The sequence below is a fragment of the Callospermophilus lateralis genome, chromosome 11 (assembly GCF_048772815.1).
Source record: "Callospermophilus lateralis isolate mCalLat2 chromosome 11, mCalLat2.hap1, whole genome shotgun sequence".
Classification (NCBI taxonomy): Eukaryota; Metazoa; Chordata; class Mammalia; order Rodentia; family Sciuridae; genus Callospermophilus; species Callospermophilus lateralis.
In genome coordinates this window covers 19,964,377-19,984,728 of record NC_135315.1, presented here as the reverse complement: position 1 = coordinate 19,984,728, position 20,352 = coordinate 19,964,377, and the positions used below count along the sequence as shown (strand labels likewise).

The 20,352-nt window shown below is 40.4% G+C and overlaps 1 protein-coding gene across 5 annotated transcripts in view; it reads right to left on the bottom strand.

Moving 5' to 3' along the window:
• Positions 1–11,025, bottom strand: part of Stat3 (signal transducer and activator of transcription 3) — a 60,553-nt gene extending 49,528 nt beyond the window's left edge. For all 5 annotated transcript variants that reach the window (XM_076871425.1, XM_076871429.1, XM_076871428.1 and 2 more), the window contains exon 1: positions 10,768–11,025. The gene's annotated coding sequence lies outside the window, so the exon portion shown is untranslated. The remainder of the gene's footprint in view (positions 1–10,767) is intronic.
• Positions 11,026–20,352: the final 9,327 nt, after the last annotated feature.

The following is a 20,352-nucleotide window of genomic DNA, read 5'->3' as shown; positions in this document are numbered from 1 at the left end:
GAATAAATTAAACATTATTCCAGTTTCTTGAGATCTAAATTCTAAAAGTCACACCCATACAGAACTAACCTGAAGGCCAATTCACATTGGATGGCCAATTAGTCAGAGGATACCTTGAGGGGACCAAGATAATGCAACAATCCTATCAATAAGTATCATTCCCATTTTACAGATAAGGACAGAAAGGTTAAGTGACATATACAGATAATGGTTAACTCAAGCCAGAACAACTTGAGCCTTCAAACTCCAGGGCTAGTCTAATTATCTGTTTTTAAGTCTTATCTCTGATGTAAGATCTCTGATAAGTAAATTCCTTTTTTAAAATTTGTTACACAATTATAAGAAGAAAATGAGAACTTTACTCATCTTACATGTAACAAATTAAAGTTAACTTTATTAAGACATGTCTGAAATAAATCAACACTTCTTATAAAATTTATAAGACAATGCCTCACTCCCCAGGTACTTGAGATTGAAAACCAGGGACACTCTCCCACTAAGCTACATCCCCAGTCTCTTTTTATTTATGTATTTACTTATTTATTTATTTTAATTTTTATTTTTTAGACATGGTCTCACTAAATTACCTAGGCTGGCCTCAAACTTGTAATCTTCCTGCCTCAGCCTCCCCAGTTGCTATGATTATAGGCATGCACCAGGAAGAGGGAAACTGAGGCAGGCTAAGGCAAATTTGAGGATAACCTTAGCAACTCAGCAGACCCTGAGCCACTTGGCGAGACACTGTCTCAAAATTTAAAAATTAGCTGGGTGCAGTGGTGAACACCTCTAATCCCAGAAGCTCTGGAGGCTGAGGCAGGGAGATTGTGAGCTCAAAGCCAGCCTCAGCAAAAAAGCAAGGCACTAAGCAACTAAATGAGACCCTGTCTCTAAATAAAATACAAAATAGGGCTGGGGATGTGGCTCAGTGGTAAAGCTCTTGCCTGGCATGAGTGAGGCCCTGGGTTCGATCCTCAGCACCACATATAAATAAATAAAATAAAAGATCCATTGACAACTAAAAAATATTCTTAAAAAAGAATGCATATGGGGCTGGGGATGTGGCTCAAGCAGTAGCGCGCTCACCTGGCATGCGTGCGGCCTGGGTTCGATCCTCGGTACCACATACAAAACAAAGATGTTGTATCCGCCGATAACTAAAAAATAAATATTAAAATTCTGTCTCTCTTTCTCTCTCCTCTCTCACTTTCTCTTTAAAAAAATAAAGTGGGCTTGATTAAACCATTAAAAAAAAAAAAAAAAAAGAATGCATATAAGGGGCTGGGAATATAGCTCAGTTGGTAGAGTGCTTGCCTTGAATGCACATGGCCCTGGGTTCAATCCTCCCCAGCATCACCAAAAAAAAAAAAAAAAAATGCATATAGTATCCATAAATAGTTATTAGAAAATGCCTCTTAGAAACTATGGTTTAACAATTAAAATTGACAAAATTTAAAAATATTTATTAATTCATTCTTTAAAAACAATAAACTTATTGCATGCTAGTATAAATAACATTTTTTATGAAAAATAACTAAATTTTCAAAACCTTAGTAAAAGAAAAGTAGTAGTATTGAAAATTATGGGTATCTAATATCTGGCTTAATATAAAACAGCTGGATTCTCATAACTGCTTGCATTCAGTCTATGGCAATATGTTGTCTTGGTTGAAGTACTTGAGAAAAATTTGATTTCATACAGATATACTATTTGGAACATGGAGGAATTTGTCTTTTCAGATCATTCTGAATATTCTTCTTTAATACTACACCAAGAATGAATGATTGATAGTTCCTTAAAGTCAGTTGCAATGTGGAATCTGAGACCATGTCAATACACTTCTCATATTCAATTACATTAAGATCCACTAGTCTACCTTGCATTTTGAACACAAGGTCTGCCATGTATGATTTTATAATATCATGCATTAGACATTTTGAAAACATTTCAGAGATACTCAGGCTTTCAAATGCTGACATTTCGTTATACACCATTCCCCAAAATCGCTTTTGTTAACACTGAAAAATGACATTCAGACTGGGTGTGGTGGTACACACCTGTAATCCTAATTACTTGGGATGTTGAGGCAGGAGGATTTTCAAGGCCAGCCTGGTCAACTTAGTGAGGCCCTGTCTCAACATAAAAAATAAAAAGGATTGGGAAAGTAACAACTTAATGGTAGAATGCTTTCTCCCACCTCCCAGGTACCACCAATTTAAAAAATTTTTTTTCAATTAGGAAAAAAAATCATTTTCATTAGTTTTGGGAAGCTGTCAAACTCACAGTAGTGAATATAAGTTTCCTCAAATTTTGATTTTTACTCTAAAACCCAAATTTTATCATTGGTTACAGATATTGGCAGTTGTTTTCCTTAAACAGACAGCTTCCTTTCTTTCATTTTTAAGAAAATATCTGCCAATATCCCAGCTGGCCTCTCAGTTATTCTTTCAAGTAAAAATAGTATTTCATGAAAAAAGCAAACTATTCAAATCACAACTCAAATCAGAAGTGCTTTTCCTTGCCGGGCACAGTGGTGCATGCCTGTAATCCCAGCCACTCTGGAGGCTAAGATAGGAGGATCGAAAGTTCAAAGCCAGCCTCAGCAAAAAAGCAAGGTGCTAAGCAACTCAGTGAGACCCTGTCTCTAAATAAAATACAATATAGGGTTGGGGATGTGACTCAGTGGTTGAGTGCCCCTGAGTTCATTTCCCAGTACCACTCCGTGCTTTTCCTTGAGACAGCCATCATACTTCAGTATACAGCAGTGTTTTATGTTGTGCCTCCCAGTTCATTACAGAATATCAAAGACATGTCCTCAAGGGTCGACAGACCATGAATTTAATACTGCATATTGTTTCATCAAGGATATCCTTAAACAAAACCAGTATTATTTTCCTAAGTGAATTGAATATAATGTCTACTGGTATATGTGCAAATGTCAATTAAGTTAAAAATGCAAATAACTATATTATGAAAATTGTTTTGTGTTTGGGTTTTTTTGAGGGTTTTGTTTGGCTTTGTTTTTTTGTTTGTTTTTGGGTGCTGGGTATGGAACCTTGTGCTGCTAAGCATGTGCTCTACCACTGAGCTATAACTCCAGCTCCATATTGGGTACTTCTAACCCAGGGCATCTCAGCTATTTCTGCAGACACAGAAATATTTCTTTAATGAATAAACTTAATTTTTTAGAACACTTTTAGGTTCAGAGCAAAATTTAGCTTAAAACAAAGAGTTCTCATATAACCCCTGTCCCAGTCACACATACAGCCTCCCCAACTATGGACATTCTGTACCACAATGGTACTAGAAACAGGAATTTTAGCCCGCTCTGGGAACCTAAGAATCTCCAATATAGTAATTAGGATGCTAAAGCTTCCACAGGTTTCTACTCTCTTACAGTGTACGCCTATACAGAACCTGGCCTGATACATGAATTCACATTGTATATTTCACTCTAATGGAACTAGACAATAACACACAGAACCAAGAATAGGTATTGATACTGGCTCTAGAACACTTCAATTATCCCACCTGCCCATATGCATCATAAAAGAGTTACCATCCTAATTATGTTTATTATGATTAATGTTTCAGTAAATTTGCTTTCCCTAAATATATTGATTTAAAAAAAAAAAAAGCCCACATATAATGCAAAACTGATTTGTCAGAGAAAGTCAGTCTGAGATTAAATATTTATTGTGCCTGAACCATAAGTAGAAAAAATTTTCAAAGGCTGACTATTTTAATGCTAACTCGGTGCAATATTGCACTTTGGTTTACAGGAGAGGTAATTACACAGCTAGCATCGGGGTTTTGAGGTTTTGAGGATTACATTTGGGGCGGCAGGGATAATGAAAGAAAAGTCTAATGCTTTTAGATTCTGCCAGAAAAACAGTGCTTGTTGAAAAGTAAAACAAAATTAACAGTAGAAAAGATGAGAAAGACATAAATTTTAGGAAACTTTCACCCAAGCAAGTGCTCAAGTTCAGTCTCAAATTCGCTCATACCAAGAGGTCAAGATACCACAAACTAATGCAATCAATCAACAAAACGGGAAAACAGATGTTTGACACAGTCGGGCAGGGTTTTCCTAAATTAGGCTCACCTTTGCTAATCCAAATCAGTTTTCAGAAATGGCATCTACAAAAACTACCCAAACATCCCCCTAATAATTTACACTCCTCCTCCACAATAGGGAAGCCATTATTTACCATAAGTTTTACTTTCTCTTTCAAACCCTGCTGGCTTCCTCCTGCCCCACATTTGGCCAAGAAACAACTGGGTAGCCTTTTCCTTTCTGTCTTCTCCAGTCCAAAATTAGAGAATTGGGGTGAGAAAAATCTATTTTATGGAGAAGCCAAGTGGTTGTTCTTAACAGCAAGGTTGTTTTGAATACTCATTAATTTGCAAAGGAAAGTTGCAAGGACAGGAAAATAAAGCTCTACACCTCTGATTAACCACAATTACATATATACACACACCCTCAAACACACTGACTCATGGAACACACATACACACACATATAAATGTGAAGGGACAGCTAATTCAGGTGAGTAGTGCACAACAAATCAGCTCCCAGATTCAAACAGATCATCCATACTACCTGAGATGCCTATTCACCCCCAAACTAAATGATATAACAGCCAGGTGCATAGGCTCAGGCCTATAGCTCTAGCTACTCAGGGACAGGGAGGAGGATCAGTTGAACCCAGAAGTTGGAAGCCAGCCTGGTTAACACAGAGAAAAACAAAAACTGTTTTTCTGTCTCAAAAACAAAACATTGGGCTGCCTAAGGATATAGCTCAGGTCTCGAAGTGCTCCCCCAGCATGTAAAAGGGCCTGAGTTCAAATCCTCATCACCACCAAAAAAAAACAAAAGTTGTCCCATTTTCCCAGCCTGACCCAAAATAAAGTTCTTCTGATTGACTTCTTTCTGAGAAACACTCTAATCACTCCTCTAACCTTTCAAACCTTCAATATTATCTGTACTTTTTGGGTCAAGAAAAACCCCAAGGGACTATTCCTAAGTGGTAATCAACTTTTAATGTGTTGAATATTAAACAGGATGTAATCAAAGCTTTTGGAGAATGCAAAGAGACTTATCACAAGGGCCTTTGTGTAAAACAGGAATTTACAGTTTGCCATGTCTATACCTTTTACGTGAAGGCCTCGGTCTCCTCTACCACAGTGTAAATCCCCAGTCCCTATTCATTTTGGTTTTTTCCCAGTAGCTTAGAATCTCCCAATTACTCTTTCTTTCCTTTGGGTCATTAATGACTACCATGAATCATAACTTACCCAACTTTGTAGTTAGATACTGCAGTTTTTAAATAATAGCAATTATTAGGATTGAGTGTTAGCTATTTCCCAGGGACTACACAAAGTACTTTATGGTATATGAATTATCTTACTTAATCCTCACAACTATTCTATCAGTGGACCTGTTATCTAGATTGTGGATACAGAAACAAACCCAAAGAAGTTAAAGCACCTGGCCCAAGGTCTAAGAGGTGGTGGATCTGGGATTAAAGTCCAAGGTCTCACAGTCCACTCTTTTAACTCCTATAGTAACTGTACACCAGGAAACCCTCAAACACACTGTCCAAGTGTCTCAACACTACAACAATAGTTTACCTTTTTAGGAAAGCTCAAAATATAAGTTCCTCTGCTGATGCAATTTAAGTGGAAGGTGAGGTGAATGTTCAGTGATTAGTAAGGTTATTTATTCCTTTTTTTTTTTTTTTTTTTTTTTATGGTACTGGGGAATAAACCCAGAGGTACACTACCACTGAGCTACATCTCCAGACCTTTTTCTTTTTCATTTTGTGACAAACTGCCTCAAACTTGTGATCCTTCTGCCCCAGTCTCCTGAGTTGCTGGATTACAGGTGTGGACCACTGCACCTGGCAAAAGTCATTTATTCCTACAGATGGGGCTAGCAGAGGGAAAGCCAGATAATTCAAACATTATTTTCTTTGGGGAATAGATATGCTTTCCTTATTATTCTTTTGTTAGACTCTTAAAATGAATTTGCAATAAACATGTCCAAGATAAACTGACAAATAAATAAAGCTGAAAAAATCTGAAGAAACATAATAAACTATAGGTACAATAATAAATTTAATTTTTTTATAATATCATGTATTACTTTGTAAAATGGACAAAACAACTTATTTTAATGACATTTAAACTCCATTATTGGGAAGGGACCAGAGACGTATAACTCTGTGGCCTCCTTTCCCCTCAGTTTAGTTCTCCTAAATTAAGAACTTCCACTTATAGCTACCTGAATACAGTATGCTGTTTTAAGCCTCTGCACACTTGTGTTCTTTCAGCCTTGAATGCAACTGTTTACAACTCAACTTTGTCAGAATCTCCATTCATCCTACAAAACCCTATTCAGATGTTCATACGTACTAAAGCCCCTCTGTAATAAAGCCTTTCTCTCAACAATTAAGAGAACTGATCTCTTTTCTTGAACATTTAATAGGAATTTAGGCTTACAGAGCTCTTACCATATACTAGCATAGTGCTTAGGATTTTATCTTTTTTTTATTGAATCTTCAATAATACCTACAAGAAAGGTACTCTTGCCATCTTCTTTTACAGATAAGAAAACTAAGGCTCAGATTTTGATTAGGAAGCAGCAGACCTAAGACCTGATCCCAGATCTATTTGATTCCAGAGCCTGAGTCTTGACCCACAAAGCACACACCCTGGTCTCCACAACATTTCTAGTTCAATGAAAACAAGGATGATTTCTCATTCTCCTTGGATTCTGCCTAGCACAATAATTGGCTTTCAGTGTATATGATTGCTGATCTGAATTAATAACTGTGATAATCCTAACACAATAAATGAGAACTGGCCATATAGAAATTCATTCTTCCAAATACTGTTCATTTTAAATATTGGAAGCATTTCAAACAATGGACCACCAAATACCATCTGGCCAGCCTAACTACAGTGCACCAGAGTAAGCCAAGGTCACCAGCAACAAGTATATATGTACCGTATAAATTCTTTTCACCACAGTCAACAAAGTCAGAGATAGCTCAGCTATGTTATCCTGCCATATCTTACAGAGATTATTTTAGTTGATTTTTTTCTTTTTTCTCTTTTTTTTTTTTTTTTTTTTTTTTGGTGCTGGGGATTGAACTCAGAGCCTTGTGCACGTAAGGCAAGCACTCTACCAACTGAGCTATGTCCCCAGCCCCTCAGAGACTGTTTCAGAACACCAGAGAGTTCTTCAGGATTTGGGGACGTCCCTCAAGTACTATTTAGGTGATTTTAAAAATAAGTTCCCAAAAGTTACGGTAAAAAAAAAAAAAAAAAAAAAAAAAATTTAAGGGGGCTGAGGTTGTAGCTTAGTGGTACAACAATTGCCTTGCACACATGGGGCACTGGGTTTGATCCTCAGCACCACATAAAATAATTAAGTGAAACAAAGGTATTGTTGTCCATGTTCAACTAAAAAAAAAATTAAGCATAAAAGATATAAAATGTGATTGGTGGAGCTCAAGGTGTGGCTCAGAGGTAGAGCATTTGTCTAGCACGTGTGAGGCCCTGAGTTAAAGTCCTGGGAGAGGGAAGGTGTGGGGAATGATATGTAGCCAATCAAAAATCCTCAAAAAAATACTTCTGCACTTAAAACACCCTAGGCTTTTTTCACTTCTCTTTGAATGGTGGCCCCATGTGTAAGGTCAGAATCAAGTGACAACTCCCCTAGAGCAGAGGGCATATGCACTGAATTACTGAATTACTTTGTACAAATTAGAGCACCAGGCATGTGCCTGACACAGGAGGTACTCTATAACCCTAAATTTTGGCCTCAAAATCCTTTTAAAACCTTCCCTCCAGAAGGACAGAGTTGCAATTCCTTGGTCTTGTATTCAAGGCCCATTTACCTTCCCAAATTCTCAAGATTTTATGTTATATCCCCATACCTTGTCACCCCTTGCTCTTTATACCCATTATTTGGGACCCAGTTCAATCTCTCCTTTGGCAAGAAAGACTACCTAGACAACTCCAAATCTTGTAACCTTTCATTACTCTTAAGACCTGTAACTTTCTAAGACAATGGAAATGTTCTAGATCTGTACTATATGTTCTTTTGTATATAATAGCTACCTGATGGACAGCACAGGCGTAATGCCTCAATATCTCTTTGGTAACACCAACGTGCTGCATTCTATGGTTAAAACATTCATCAAATCACCCCAGTAGACTGAAAATTCTGTACACAAGACACATCTTATTTTTCATAGCAACTCTTATGAAATTGACAAAAGTAAATATTTGCTTATGTACATGCCAATTTATCAGAAAATATCAGCAAAAAGGTGCTGGACTCAGGCATCTACAGTGATGTTCACCACTTCTGCCCCATCTGAATGTCATGACACACACAGACAGGAAGGAAAAAGCAACTTTCTGAAGACACAAATGACCACTGATCAAGCCACAAGGTACTCTGGTTGAAATGACATTTAGGTCATAACTTCCCTTTACCTAAAACTTGCCTAAACATCTCCATTAGCAAGTAGTTAAATTCTGATGGCAAATTATGCTGACAAAAAATTTAATTTCTTCCCAAGTTAGAAGCAGAATGACCTAAGCCAGTCCTATTTGTACAACTTTTTTTCACCTATTTATTGAGCATATATCTCCCTTGGAGTCCTTCAGCCTACTGGTGGGATCTCACTGTGCAGACACATGTAAGAAATTCATTGACACTTTTCTCAGTAGGGCCTATACTGGCTCTAAATTAAGACCCAATATTTAAGTATCGACAGTCAAAAGAACACAAGATATATAGAAGGCACAAGTTTCAGCACTATGGTACTATTACTTTGGGCAAGTGTCTTGTCCCTTTGGCCTCAATTTCCTTATCTTCAAAAAGGAATTAATATTAGGTGAACTACCTACCTCACAAATCCTTTATAAGTAAGTCATAACCATGGTTATTCTTCCCAAATGAACTACATAGATAGATAGATAGATAGATAAAGATTCATGAATTTGCTAATGGTTCTTTGTGGAGTATATGCTAACAAATGGACTAAGATCAACACTCCAACATTTTTTTCCCCAAATTTCTTCATCCCATCCCACTATGCAAATGTCTGAGCAAAAATTCAACAAATACTTCAGTCTGGCACATGTAATAAGGAAACAAACATGTTGGCTCAGAGAACACAGACATATTTAATATAAAATATAACAGAAAAGAGACTGAATCAAGTCATAATACAGTCTAACTCCGCATGTAAAAATGTGAGATTTACTGCTTTGATTTTTTTTCAAACCAATGCTTCATCAGAACAGCCAGCTAAAAATTCACAATCCATACACAGAATAAATAAACCATTTAGATATTAAAAAAACAGCAGGTACACATTATCTACATGTTTAACAAGGAAAAAAAAAAAAAAAGACTGTATTCCAACTATTTGGGAGGGTGAGGCAAAAAGATCCCAAGTTCAGGGACAGCCTGGGCAACTTAGCAAAACCATGTCTCAAAATAAAATACATGGATGGGGATGTAGCCCAGTGGTAGAGTGATTGCCTAACATGTGAAGGCCAGGGTTCAATCCCAATACCATTAAAAATAAGTTAAATTAAAAAAAAAAAAAAAAAAAAAAAAAGACTAACCACTGGTTTCGCCAACACCAACCACTTAGTATTACAGAGTGATATGTACTAAATGTGAAAAAAGCAACTAGGGTGAGAGTTTGAATTTTGCTAATTTAAGTGCAACCACACCCCTCAACAGGTAAAGTTAGCTCACCGGGCTTGGCCAAGGCCAGCCTGTCTTTGTTTCCCTCTATTCTTCATTTACCCAAGATCTTGGCTCTGAGACAGAAAACTCCTACTCTTGATTGGTTCATTCTGTCCCATGCAATTAAGCAACACCGCAATCCAGTAAACGCAATGGCTCAATTATTTATCTTCTAGTCGAGTTTACCTGGTGTTTATAAAAGAACAATGTCAAGGAGGAAAGAGGTTTATTGCTCTCTAGAGCGGGCCTGACCAGGGATTTGTCCTATTTTATTTTATTTTTACAAGGTGGGAAGATGCATGGCTTAACCTAGAAAATGATGGGGATGGGGAAGAATTTATAGAGTACAAGTCTTTCAGTTTCCCTACAAGAAACTTGATTCTTATTCAATAATCCTACCCCAAACCAGCCAGCCGTGAGGCTATAGGGGTATACCTATTCCCACCTCCAGAGGGGCACAGCTGGCTTCCGAAAGAGCTGGAGCAGGGCAAGGCGGCGGAAGCGCCCAGCCGGCGAGGCAGGGAAGAGGCTCTTTCCAACACGCGCCCCCCCCACACACACACACACCACCAGTAATCTCGGCCGGCGTGACAGTCGCTCCCGTGCGCCGAACGTCCCCAAAGCCTCAGGGAGCAGGAAGTCGGGGGGCTGTCGCTCTCTCCATCCACCCCAACACTAGTATGCCCTCGCTCCAAGATTCTGCCCCCTCGAGCTCATTGCCACTCTTCCTCCGCTTATCCCCGTTCCCCCAAGACCGAAACTTCCTTCCAGGGCCCCCTTCTCTTCCGAGACCGCTCCTGTCATCCCAGGGAGTTGTCCCTTCAGGGCGACCCTCCGTGTCTTCTCATATCCCGCCAGCTCCACTGAAGCGTTCATTCGCAACTACCCCTCAAATCACTCCCGAAGGCTCGCAGCTCCTACGGCGCCCCCCAGGGTCCCCAGGCCGACCGGCCGTCGGGGGACGCGGCCCCACCCTTCGCCCCCTTCACCTGTTTCTCCAGCTGTGAGGCCCGACAGGCCGGGGCTGCGCTCGCGTCGGGTGCGGGTGGCTGGGCTTCCTCAGGCCGCCGGGCCTCTCCTAGGCGACGCAGAGGGGCAAAGCCGAGCTGGGGTGCTCGTCAAGGATCCGGTTGGGGCTCCTTCCCTCCGCTGCGACGTCGGAACCCCAGGCTCCCCCTCCCCGTCTACACCGCCGCAGCTCCGGAAACCGCTGAATTACAGACCCTCCAACCAATCCCCACCCAGCCCTTGCCTAGCCAAGACACGCCTCATGCATAATTCATGAGACGGCCAGCTTGCTCGGCCACCCAGAGGCCCCAGAGCATGGCTGTACATCCGAAACCCCACCCACAAACCAATAAAAAGAGCCTCCAAGAGAAAGGGCGGAGTCAAAAGAAGACTGGGTACGCCCCTGTGATGGCTGTTCCAAGGGCTTAGTGCTCCTCCCTCCGTAATAACCAGGGAAGAACCCAAGCCTTGGGCACCGAATCACGGGGGGAGGGTGGGGAAATGACCGGAATGTCCTGCTGAAAACTCAGCTGAGTTCCTGGCAGTGCGTGACGTCAAGACACTTTAAATGCCCTGATACGGCTCCCTGCTGCCCGCTTTCCCTTTTCCCGGCCCTTGGCACCACGTGGGGAGAGGTTAAGAGCTTCTTACCACGTGGGACTCAGCCAGTTCAGACTCCCAGTTAGCACCGGATCCTCCGGGGGGCCCAACTCCTGAACTAGGTGTCTGAGGACAACAAAAAGAACATGGGCGACTCCTGCCTGCTTTGAACTTTGGTTTCTGCGTGAGTCGGGCACACACACCCGGAAATATGACGCGAAAATAGAGTAATTACTAGATTGCGTGGGGAGAAGATAGTGGATATAACCCCGTCCTCGGTTCCATAGCTTCAAGTATCAAATGTCAACAGCTAAGTTATTAGCTGGTACACAGAAATGCAGATAGTATATGTATGAGGACTGACATGTATAAACAGTATTTGACATGTTTAGGCCTCTGAGTTACTGAAATTCTTTTTCTTTTCCACCGCGCCTACTTGATGTGCAAGTTTTACTGAATTGAAGCCAGTAGCTCATAGGAAATGTAGACATTTTGCCTTACACAATAGGGGATGAACTTTGCATAACGGAGTGATTTTTGTGTGCTGATACTATCATAGTTTTTAAAAACACCAGTTGTATTTGTGTTTGTTATATTCGTCTAACACAGACATAAAGATAAAAATCTAGCTGGCTGAGATGGCTATAATTCCAGCACCTAGGGAGTGAGGCAGGAAAATCCTAAATTCAAGGCCAGCCTCAGTAACTTAGTGAGGCCATGTCTCAAAATTAAAAATGAGAGGTTGAGAATATACCTCAGTTGGTGCACTGCTTGCCTAGCATGCACAAGGCCCTGGGTTCAATCCCCAGCACTACCAAAAAAAAAAGAGAGAGAGAGAGAGAGAAGGGCTGGGGAGTTGGGGATGCACCTTGGTGGTAGGACACCTCTGGGTAGAATCTCCAGTACCAAAATAAAATAAAACAAATAAAAAAATAAAATCTAAAAAGGGTTCATTATCTTACTATAGCACTTTTTTTCAACAAAACTAATACATGTTCACGGTTTAAGAAAAAAAAGTTCAATAGGTTGAAAATGTTAAATGAAATCTTCCCCTCCTTTCTCCATCAGTCCTTCTCCCTAAAGATAGCTGTTCTTATTAATTTCTGGTGAGAAAATCAATGATTCTTAACCTTTGATGGGTCACAGATCCTTCTGAGAATACAATGGAGACTGTGAATTCTAGCCTCAGAAATGTACAGCACAAACTGATCATGGTGATGCACTCCTGTAATCCCTAGCTACTTGGGAAGAATAGGCAGGAAGATGCAAATTAGAGTCCATCCTGGTCAATTTAGTGAGACCCTGGCTCAAAAATAAAATGAGCCCAGAGTGGTAGCACACACCTGTAATCCCAGAAGGCTGAGGCTGGACAATCACAAGTTTGAGACCAGCTTCAGCAATTTAGGGAGGCCCTGTCTCAAAATTAAAAATAAAAAGGTCTGGAACAAGACAGGGATGCCCTCTCTCACCACTTCTATTCAATATAGTTCTCGAAACACTGGCCAGAGCAATTAGACAGACGAAAGAAATTAAAGGCATAAAAATAGGAAAAGAAGAACTTAAATTATCACTATTTGCGGATGATATGATCCTATACCTAGAAGACACAAAAGGGTCTACAAAGAAACTACTAGAGCTAATAAATGAATTCAGCAAAGTGGCTGGATATAAAATCAACACGCATAAATCAAAGGCATTCCTGTATATCAGCGACAAATCTTCTGAACTGGAAATGAGGACATCTACCCCATTCACAATATCCTCAAAAAAAATAAAATACTTGGGAATCAACCTAACAAAAGAGGTGAAAGATTTATACAATGAAAACTACAGAACCCTAAAGAGAGAAATAGAAGAAGATCTCAGAAGATGGAAAAATATACCCTGTTCATGGATAGGCAGAACTAACATCATCAAAATGGCAATATTACCAAAAGTTCTCTATAGGTTCAATGCAATGCCAATCAAAATCCCAACGGCATTTCTTGTAGAAATAGATAAAGCAATCATGAAATTCATATGGAAAAATAAAAGACCCAGAATAGCAAAAGCAATTCTAAGCAGGAAGTGTGAATCAGGAGGTGTAGCAATACCAGATTTCAAACTGTACTACAAAGCAATAGTAACAAAAACAGCATGGTACTGGTACCAAAACAGGCGGGTGGACCAATGGTATAGAATAGAGGACACAGAAACCAATCCACAAAATTACAACTATCTTATATTCGATAAAGGGGCTAAAAGCATGCAATGGAGGAAGGATAGCATCTTCAACAAATGGTGCTGGGAAAACTGGAAATCCATATGCAATAAAATGAAACTGAATCCCCTCCTCTCGCCTTGCACAAAAGTTAACTCAAAATGGATCAAGGACCTTGATATCAAATCAGAGACTATGCGTCTGATAGATGAAAAGGTTGGCTCCGATCTACATATTGTGGGGTCGGGCTCCAAATTCCTTAATAGGACACCCATAGCACAAGAGTTAAAAACAAGAATCAACAAATGGGACTTACTTAAACTAAAAAGTTTTTTCTCAGCAAGAGAAACAATAAGAGAGGTAAATAGGGAGCCTACATCATGGGAACAAATTTTTACTCCTCACACTTCAGATAGAGCCCTAATATCCAGAGTATACAAAGAACTCAAAAAATTAAACAATAAGAAAACAAATAACCCAATCAACAAATGGGCCAAAGACCTGAACAGACACTTCTCAGAGGAGGACATACAATCAATCAACAAGTACATGAAAAAATGCTCACCATCTCTAGCAGTCAGAGAAATGCAAATCAAAACCACCCTAAGATACCATCTCACTCCAGTAAGATTGGCAGCCATTATGAAGTCGAACAATAACAAGTGCTGGCGAGGATGTGGGGAAAAGGGTACTCTTATACATTGCTGGTGGGACTGCAAAATGGTGAGGCCAATATGGAAAGCAGTATGGAGATTCCTGGGAAAGCTGGGAATGGAACCACCATTTGACCCAGCTATTGCCCTTCTCGGACTATTCCCTGAAGACCTCAAAAGAGCGTACTACAGGGATACTGCCACATCGATGTTCATAGCAGCACAATTCACAATAGCTAGACTGTGGAACCAACCCCGATGCCCCTCAATAGATGAATGGATAAAAAAAAATGTGGCATTTATACACAATTGAGTACTACGCAGCACTAAGAAATGACAAAATCATGGAATTTGCAGGGAAATGGATGGCACTAGAGCAGATTATGCTAAGTGAAGCTAGCCAATCCCTAAAAAACAAATGCCAAATGTCTTCTTTGATATAATAAGAGCAACCAAGAACAGAGCAGGGAGGAAGAGCAGGAGGAAAAGATTAACATTAAGCAGAGTCATGAAGTGGGAGGGAAAGGGAGAGAAAAGGGAAATTGCTTGGAAATGGAAGGAGACCCTCATTGTTATACAAAATTACATATAAGAGTTTGTGAGAGGAATGGGAAAAAAATAAGGAGAGAAATGAATTACAGTAGATGGGGTAGAGAGAGAAGATGGGAGGGGAGGGGAGGGGGGATAGTAGAGGATAGGAAAGGTAGCAGAATACAACAGTTACTATTATGGTATTATGTAAAAATGTGGATGTGTAACCGATGTGATTCTGCAATCTTTGTAATGTTTTGAATAACCAATAAAAAAATAAAATTAAAAAAAAATAAATAAATAAAAAATAAAAAAATAAAAAGGGCTGGGGACTTAGCTCAGTGGTAAAGTGCCCCTGGGTTCAATCCCCAAAACAAAAAATAAAATATGGGGGCTGGGGATGTGGCTCAAGCGGTAAGGTGCCACCTGGCATGCGTGGGGCGCTGGGGGCGCTTGGTTCGATCCTCAGCACCACATAAAATAAAGATGTTGTGTCCACCGAAAACTGAAAAATAAATACTAAAAAAAAAATAATTTTTTTTCTCTCTCCCTCCCTCTAAAATAAATAAATAAATAAATAAAAATATGCATGCTTGCAATCCCAGCAGCTTGGGAGGCTGAGACAGGAGGATCACAAGTTCAAAACCAGCCTCAGCAATTTAGCAGAAGAAACTTAGCGAGACACTATCTCAAAGTAAAAAGAAAAAGGCTGGGGATGTGGCTCAGTGGTTGAGCACCCCTAGGTTCAATCCCAGGGCAAAAAAAAAAAAAGGAGAGGACAGGAGATGTGGCTCAGTGCTTTATCAGCAAGTGTGAGAGGACCTAGTTCAATCCTGAGTAGGGTGGAAAGAAAAGAAAGAAATATACAGCAGAATCTTTTACTTACAGATTCACATGACTCTCTAGATACCCAAAGCCTATCTGAATCTGAAGATTCCCACTTCTTGTACCACCTCATATCCATTTGTATTTGTGTGTACATGTGTAGCTTGTGAATCAAGCCCAGGGCTTCACACATGCTAAGCATGTGCTTTGCCACTGAGCTACATTCCCAGCTACCATCTCAGATCCAAGTAAGAGGCAAGAGCCTCTATAGGGCAACTAGTAGGGTCACTGATGGTGAGCTTGAGTCTCCCACTGCCTGGTAGAGCCTGATCAGTGTGAAAATTGCTGTATTTATTTATAGAGAGTGTTTGTATTGATCACTGTTTATCTTTATCTTCACTACAGGACAGATATCTCCTATAAGAGTAAACTTTCTTTTAGCTGTAGAATCCCAGGCAGTTGACTGCCCCCTGATAACGTGGGGAATAGGATTTGTTTAGTGATTTACTGATGACAAACCACTGACATACTCATTGTCTCTTCTTTCTCACAACAATCATGTGTAGCAGATAGGAGAGGTCATATTATCCACTGAAAGAAAACAAAGGCCAGGGCTGGGGATGTGCTCAGTAGTTAAGGATCCCTGGGTTCAATCCCCAGAACAAGAAAAAAAGAAAGAAAGAAAATAAGGCCAATGCCTAGTAATCCCAGTGAACTGTGAGGCTGAGGCAGGAGGATGTCAAGTTCAAGGCCAGTCTCAGCGATTTAGCAAGGCTCTAAGCAGTTTAGTGAGATCCTGTCTCAAAATAAAAAATTTTAAAAAGGGGGCTGGGATGTAGCTCAGTGGTAAAGCATCCCTGGGTTCAATCCCTAGTACCCAAAACAACACAACAACAACAAAAAAATTTTTTTTGAATTTTTTTTAATATTTATTTTTTAGTTTTCGGTGGACACAATATCTTTGTTTGTATGTGGTGCTGAGGATCGAACCCGGGCCGCACACACGCCAGTCGAGCGCACTACCACTTGAGCCACATCCCCAGCCCGACAACAAAAATATAAAGCCAAAATAATATGGCACTCTCAAGACCACAGAGATGTTCAGAGCCAGGATTTTGGATTCCACAGCTCAGAGCTTTGTCCATCCACTCAAATCCTGCCTTCCTCCTCTGACTTCCCAGGAGCTGGCCTTCCTTTCCTTTACAGTCCTCCCCACCATTCACACATAACTACCCCTGAGCCTATCTCTTCAGCTTATGGAATTTTCTTCATCCCTGCCACAGTCCTCTATCCATACTTTTTTTTTTTTTTTTTTGGCAGGAAGATAGGTTTTGAGGATTTAACCCAGGGGCACTTTACTACTGAGCTACATCCTCAGTTCTTTTTAGTTTTTATTTTGAGACAGGGTCTACCTAAGTTGCTTAGGGCCTTGCTAAGTTGCTGAGGCTGGCCTTGAACTTGCTATCCTTCTGTCTTAGGCTCCAGAGTTGCTGGGATTACAGGTGTATACCACCGTGTCCAACTCTCTTTCCACACTTCTGCCAATGCCCCCTTGGCTAAATGTTGTAGCTTCTCTCACTTGGGCCAGTGCTTTGGCCTCCTGACTATTTTCTCTCTTCATTCCATCACATCCTTTCCCTGGCTGCTGTGGACATCATCCTAAAAATTAAATTAAAAAAAAATGAATATTCAATCATGTCACAGTTTGCTTTCAAAGCTCTACTGCTGGACTGGGGACGTGGCTCAAGCAGTAGCGCGCTTGCCTGGCGTGCGAGCGGCCCAGGTTCCATCCTCAGCACCACATACAAACAGAGATGTTGTGTCCGCCGAGAACTAAAAAACAAACATTAAAATTCTCTCTCTCTCTTTTTTTTTTTTAAAAAAAGCTCTGCTGCTAAGCTGGGCATAGTCATACACACCTGTCATCTCAGCAACTCCAGAGGCTGAGGCAGGAGGCTTGAAAGTTTGAGATCAGCCTGAGCAAATTAGTGAGACCCCATCTCAAAATAAAATTTAAAAAGGTTTGCGGGTATAGTTCAGTAGTTGAGCACCCCTGGGTGAATTAAATCCCCAGTACCACACACACACACAAAAAAAAAGAACATTAGTGTTTCTTAATATCCATAGGATAAAATCTAAGTTAAATTTTAAAATACTGCCGGGCACAGTGGCACACCCCTGAAATCCCAGCAGCTTGGGAGGCTGAGACTGGAGGATTGTGAGTTCAAAGCCAGCCTCAGCAAAAAAGCAAGGAGCTAAACAACTCAATGAGACCCTGTCTCTAAAAAAATTGGGCTGGGGATGTGGCTCAGTAGTCGAATGCCCTTGGGATCGAACACAAGGGCACTCGACTACCCACCTCCCACCAAAAAAAAAAAAAATACTGACCATCCAATATAGTGATAGGCATATAGTAGGAGCCAAATTGATGTCCTGTCTCTGTCCTTTTTTCCCCTCATGCTAGAAATTGAAATCAAGGTTTTGCACATGCTAGGTGGATGCTCTACTACTGAGTCACATCCAGAGCACTCCCCTTCTTAATTTGACACAAAGTCCTACAAAGTCCAACCTGAGCCCATCTTATAGCCTCATCCCACACACTCTAAACTCCCACCCTGAATACATCAGCTTCCTCCAAATATGTCAGCAACCTTCTGTAACTTTATGCCTTTGTAGGTGTTCTTTCCTCCACCTAGAATATCTTCCTTTTCCACATTCCCAACCTAAAAGTCTGGTTCCCACATCACCTCCTCTAGACTTTTCCTAAATACTTCCAGGCAAAGTTAATCTCCTCCTCATCTAGAACAACATTCAACACCTTGAACTGTCATATGTCTTAGTCTTTTTCCTAATAAATAAAATTAACTATCAACATTTATTATGTCATTACTATATTCAAATTATAATAAGCATTTTACATAAATTACATCAATTGAATTCTCACCAGAAGCCAGTGAGAAGGGTATTATGATTTCATCTTATAACTGAAGAAACAAGCACTTAAGGAAGTAAGAGACAGGTCCAGGACTGGTCCCACAGTTAGAAACTAAGGGAAAATTTAGACAAGGCATGATGGCATACTCCTGTAATCCCAGCGATTTAGGAGGCTGAAGCCAGATCACAAGTTCAAAACCAGTCTCAGCAACTTAATAAGGTCCTATCCAACATCATGAGATTCTGTTTCAAAAAATAAAAAGAGCTGGAGATGTGTCTCAATGGTTATGCACCCCTGAGTTCAACCCTCAGTACCAAAAAAAAAAAAGGAAACAAAGGAGGGGCAAAGGGGCAAACTCAGAATTACAATAAGGTCTGGCTGACTCCAAAGCCTGGACTCTGCTAAGATTCTAGAAAACATCTCCCTCCAAGCTTTAAGTTCCTAGAAGCTCCAACCCCTTCAGGCTCACTTACATAACTCCCACATCTAGCATTTAGCCCTGAACTCACCTAACACTGAGTTAATTGGTGGTAGAGCACTTGCCTAGCATGTTCGAGGCCTTGGGTTTCATCCCAGTACCACAAGCACACACACATGCCAAAAAAAGAAAAAAGAAAAATTCTGAGTTAACTAAACATTAATATGTGTTGTATTGAATAATCATATATGCTATAGCAAATACTTATGGACTTAAGGAGTGTTTTTTTTTTTTTTTTTTTTTTGGTGGTAGTGGTGGTGGTGCTGGAGATTGAACCGATGGCCTTGTGCGTGCCAGGCAAACACTCTACTGACTATGTCCCCAACCCCCTGTAGTGTTAATTATGTACTTGCCACTGCTGTGAGCCTGTATTAACCCATGTAACACATCTGTGAACTTATTTAATCCTTACATCCTTACAATAACCCCATGAGTAGAATGATGTTATTTTATAAAATGAAGAAAAGGAGACGTATCCAAAGTTAAGTGACTTATCCAAGAACTGGTAAATGGCAGAGCCCAGATTCATATCCAAGTATATCTAATTCAGAGCTTGAGAAGACCTGAGGCTTAAGCTCCCTCTTGGATCCCCAAGAAAGGGACTGTCCTCTATAAAGAACAAATAAAGAATGTGGATGTTGGGTGTGTCCATGATGGCTTATAAACAGGTCTACAAACTCTTTGACGATTCTCCTATATTAAAAATAGTCTAACAGAGCACTTGCCTATCATGCACAAGGCCCTGGATTCAATCCCAGCACTGAAAATAAATAAGTAGATAAATAAGACCTAATCCACTCTCTGAATGACTCACTTCTAACAAATGGAATATGCAGTGGAAGTGAAGTGGCATGACTTTTGAGGTTAGGTTATAAAAGGCCATACAGCGTCCACCTGACTCTCTCCCTTGGACATTCACCCTTGGAACCCAGCCTGAATCCAGCTAAGGCCCAGGTGACAGCCAGCATCACCTATAAGTTAGCCAGCCTCCAATGATTCCAACCCTCTGCTTATTTTAGGCCACTGTAATGGAAGCCAAGTAGAGCAGGGATGAACCATTTTTGCTGAGCTCTGCCCCAATTACAAATTCAAAAGTAAAGTAATGGCCATTGCTTTGTGCCACTACGTTTAGGAGTGGTTTTGTTGTTGTTTTTGCAGTCCTGGTGATTGAACCCAGGGGCACTCTATACTGACCCACATCCCCAGCCCTTTTTATCTTGTATTTTAAGACAGGGTCTGGCTAAGTTTCTGATGATGGCCTCAAACTTGTGGCCATCAACTTCCCAAATTACTGGGATTCCAGTCATGTGAGACCCTCTCTAGCAGTACATAACCAGGACAGTT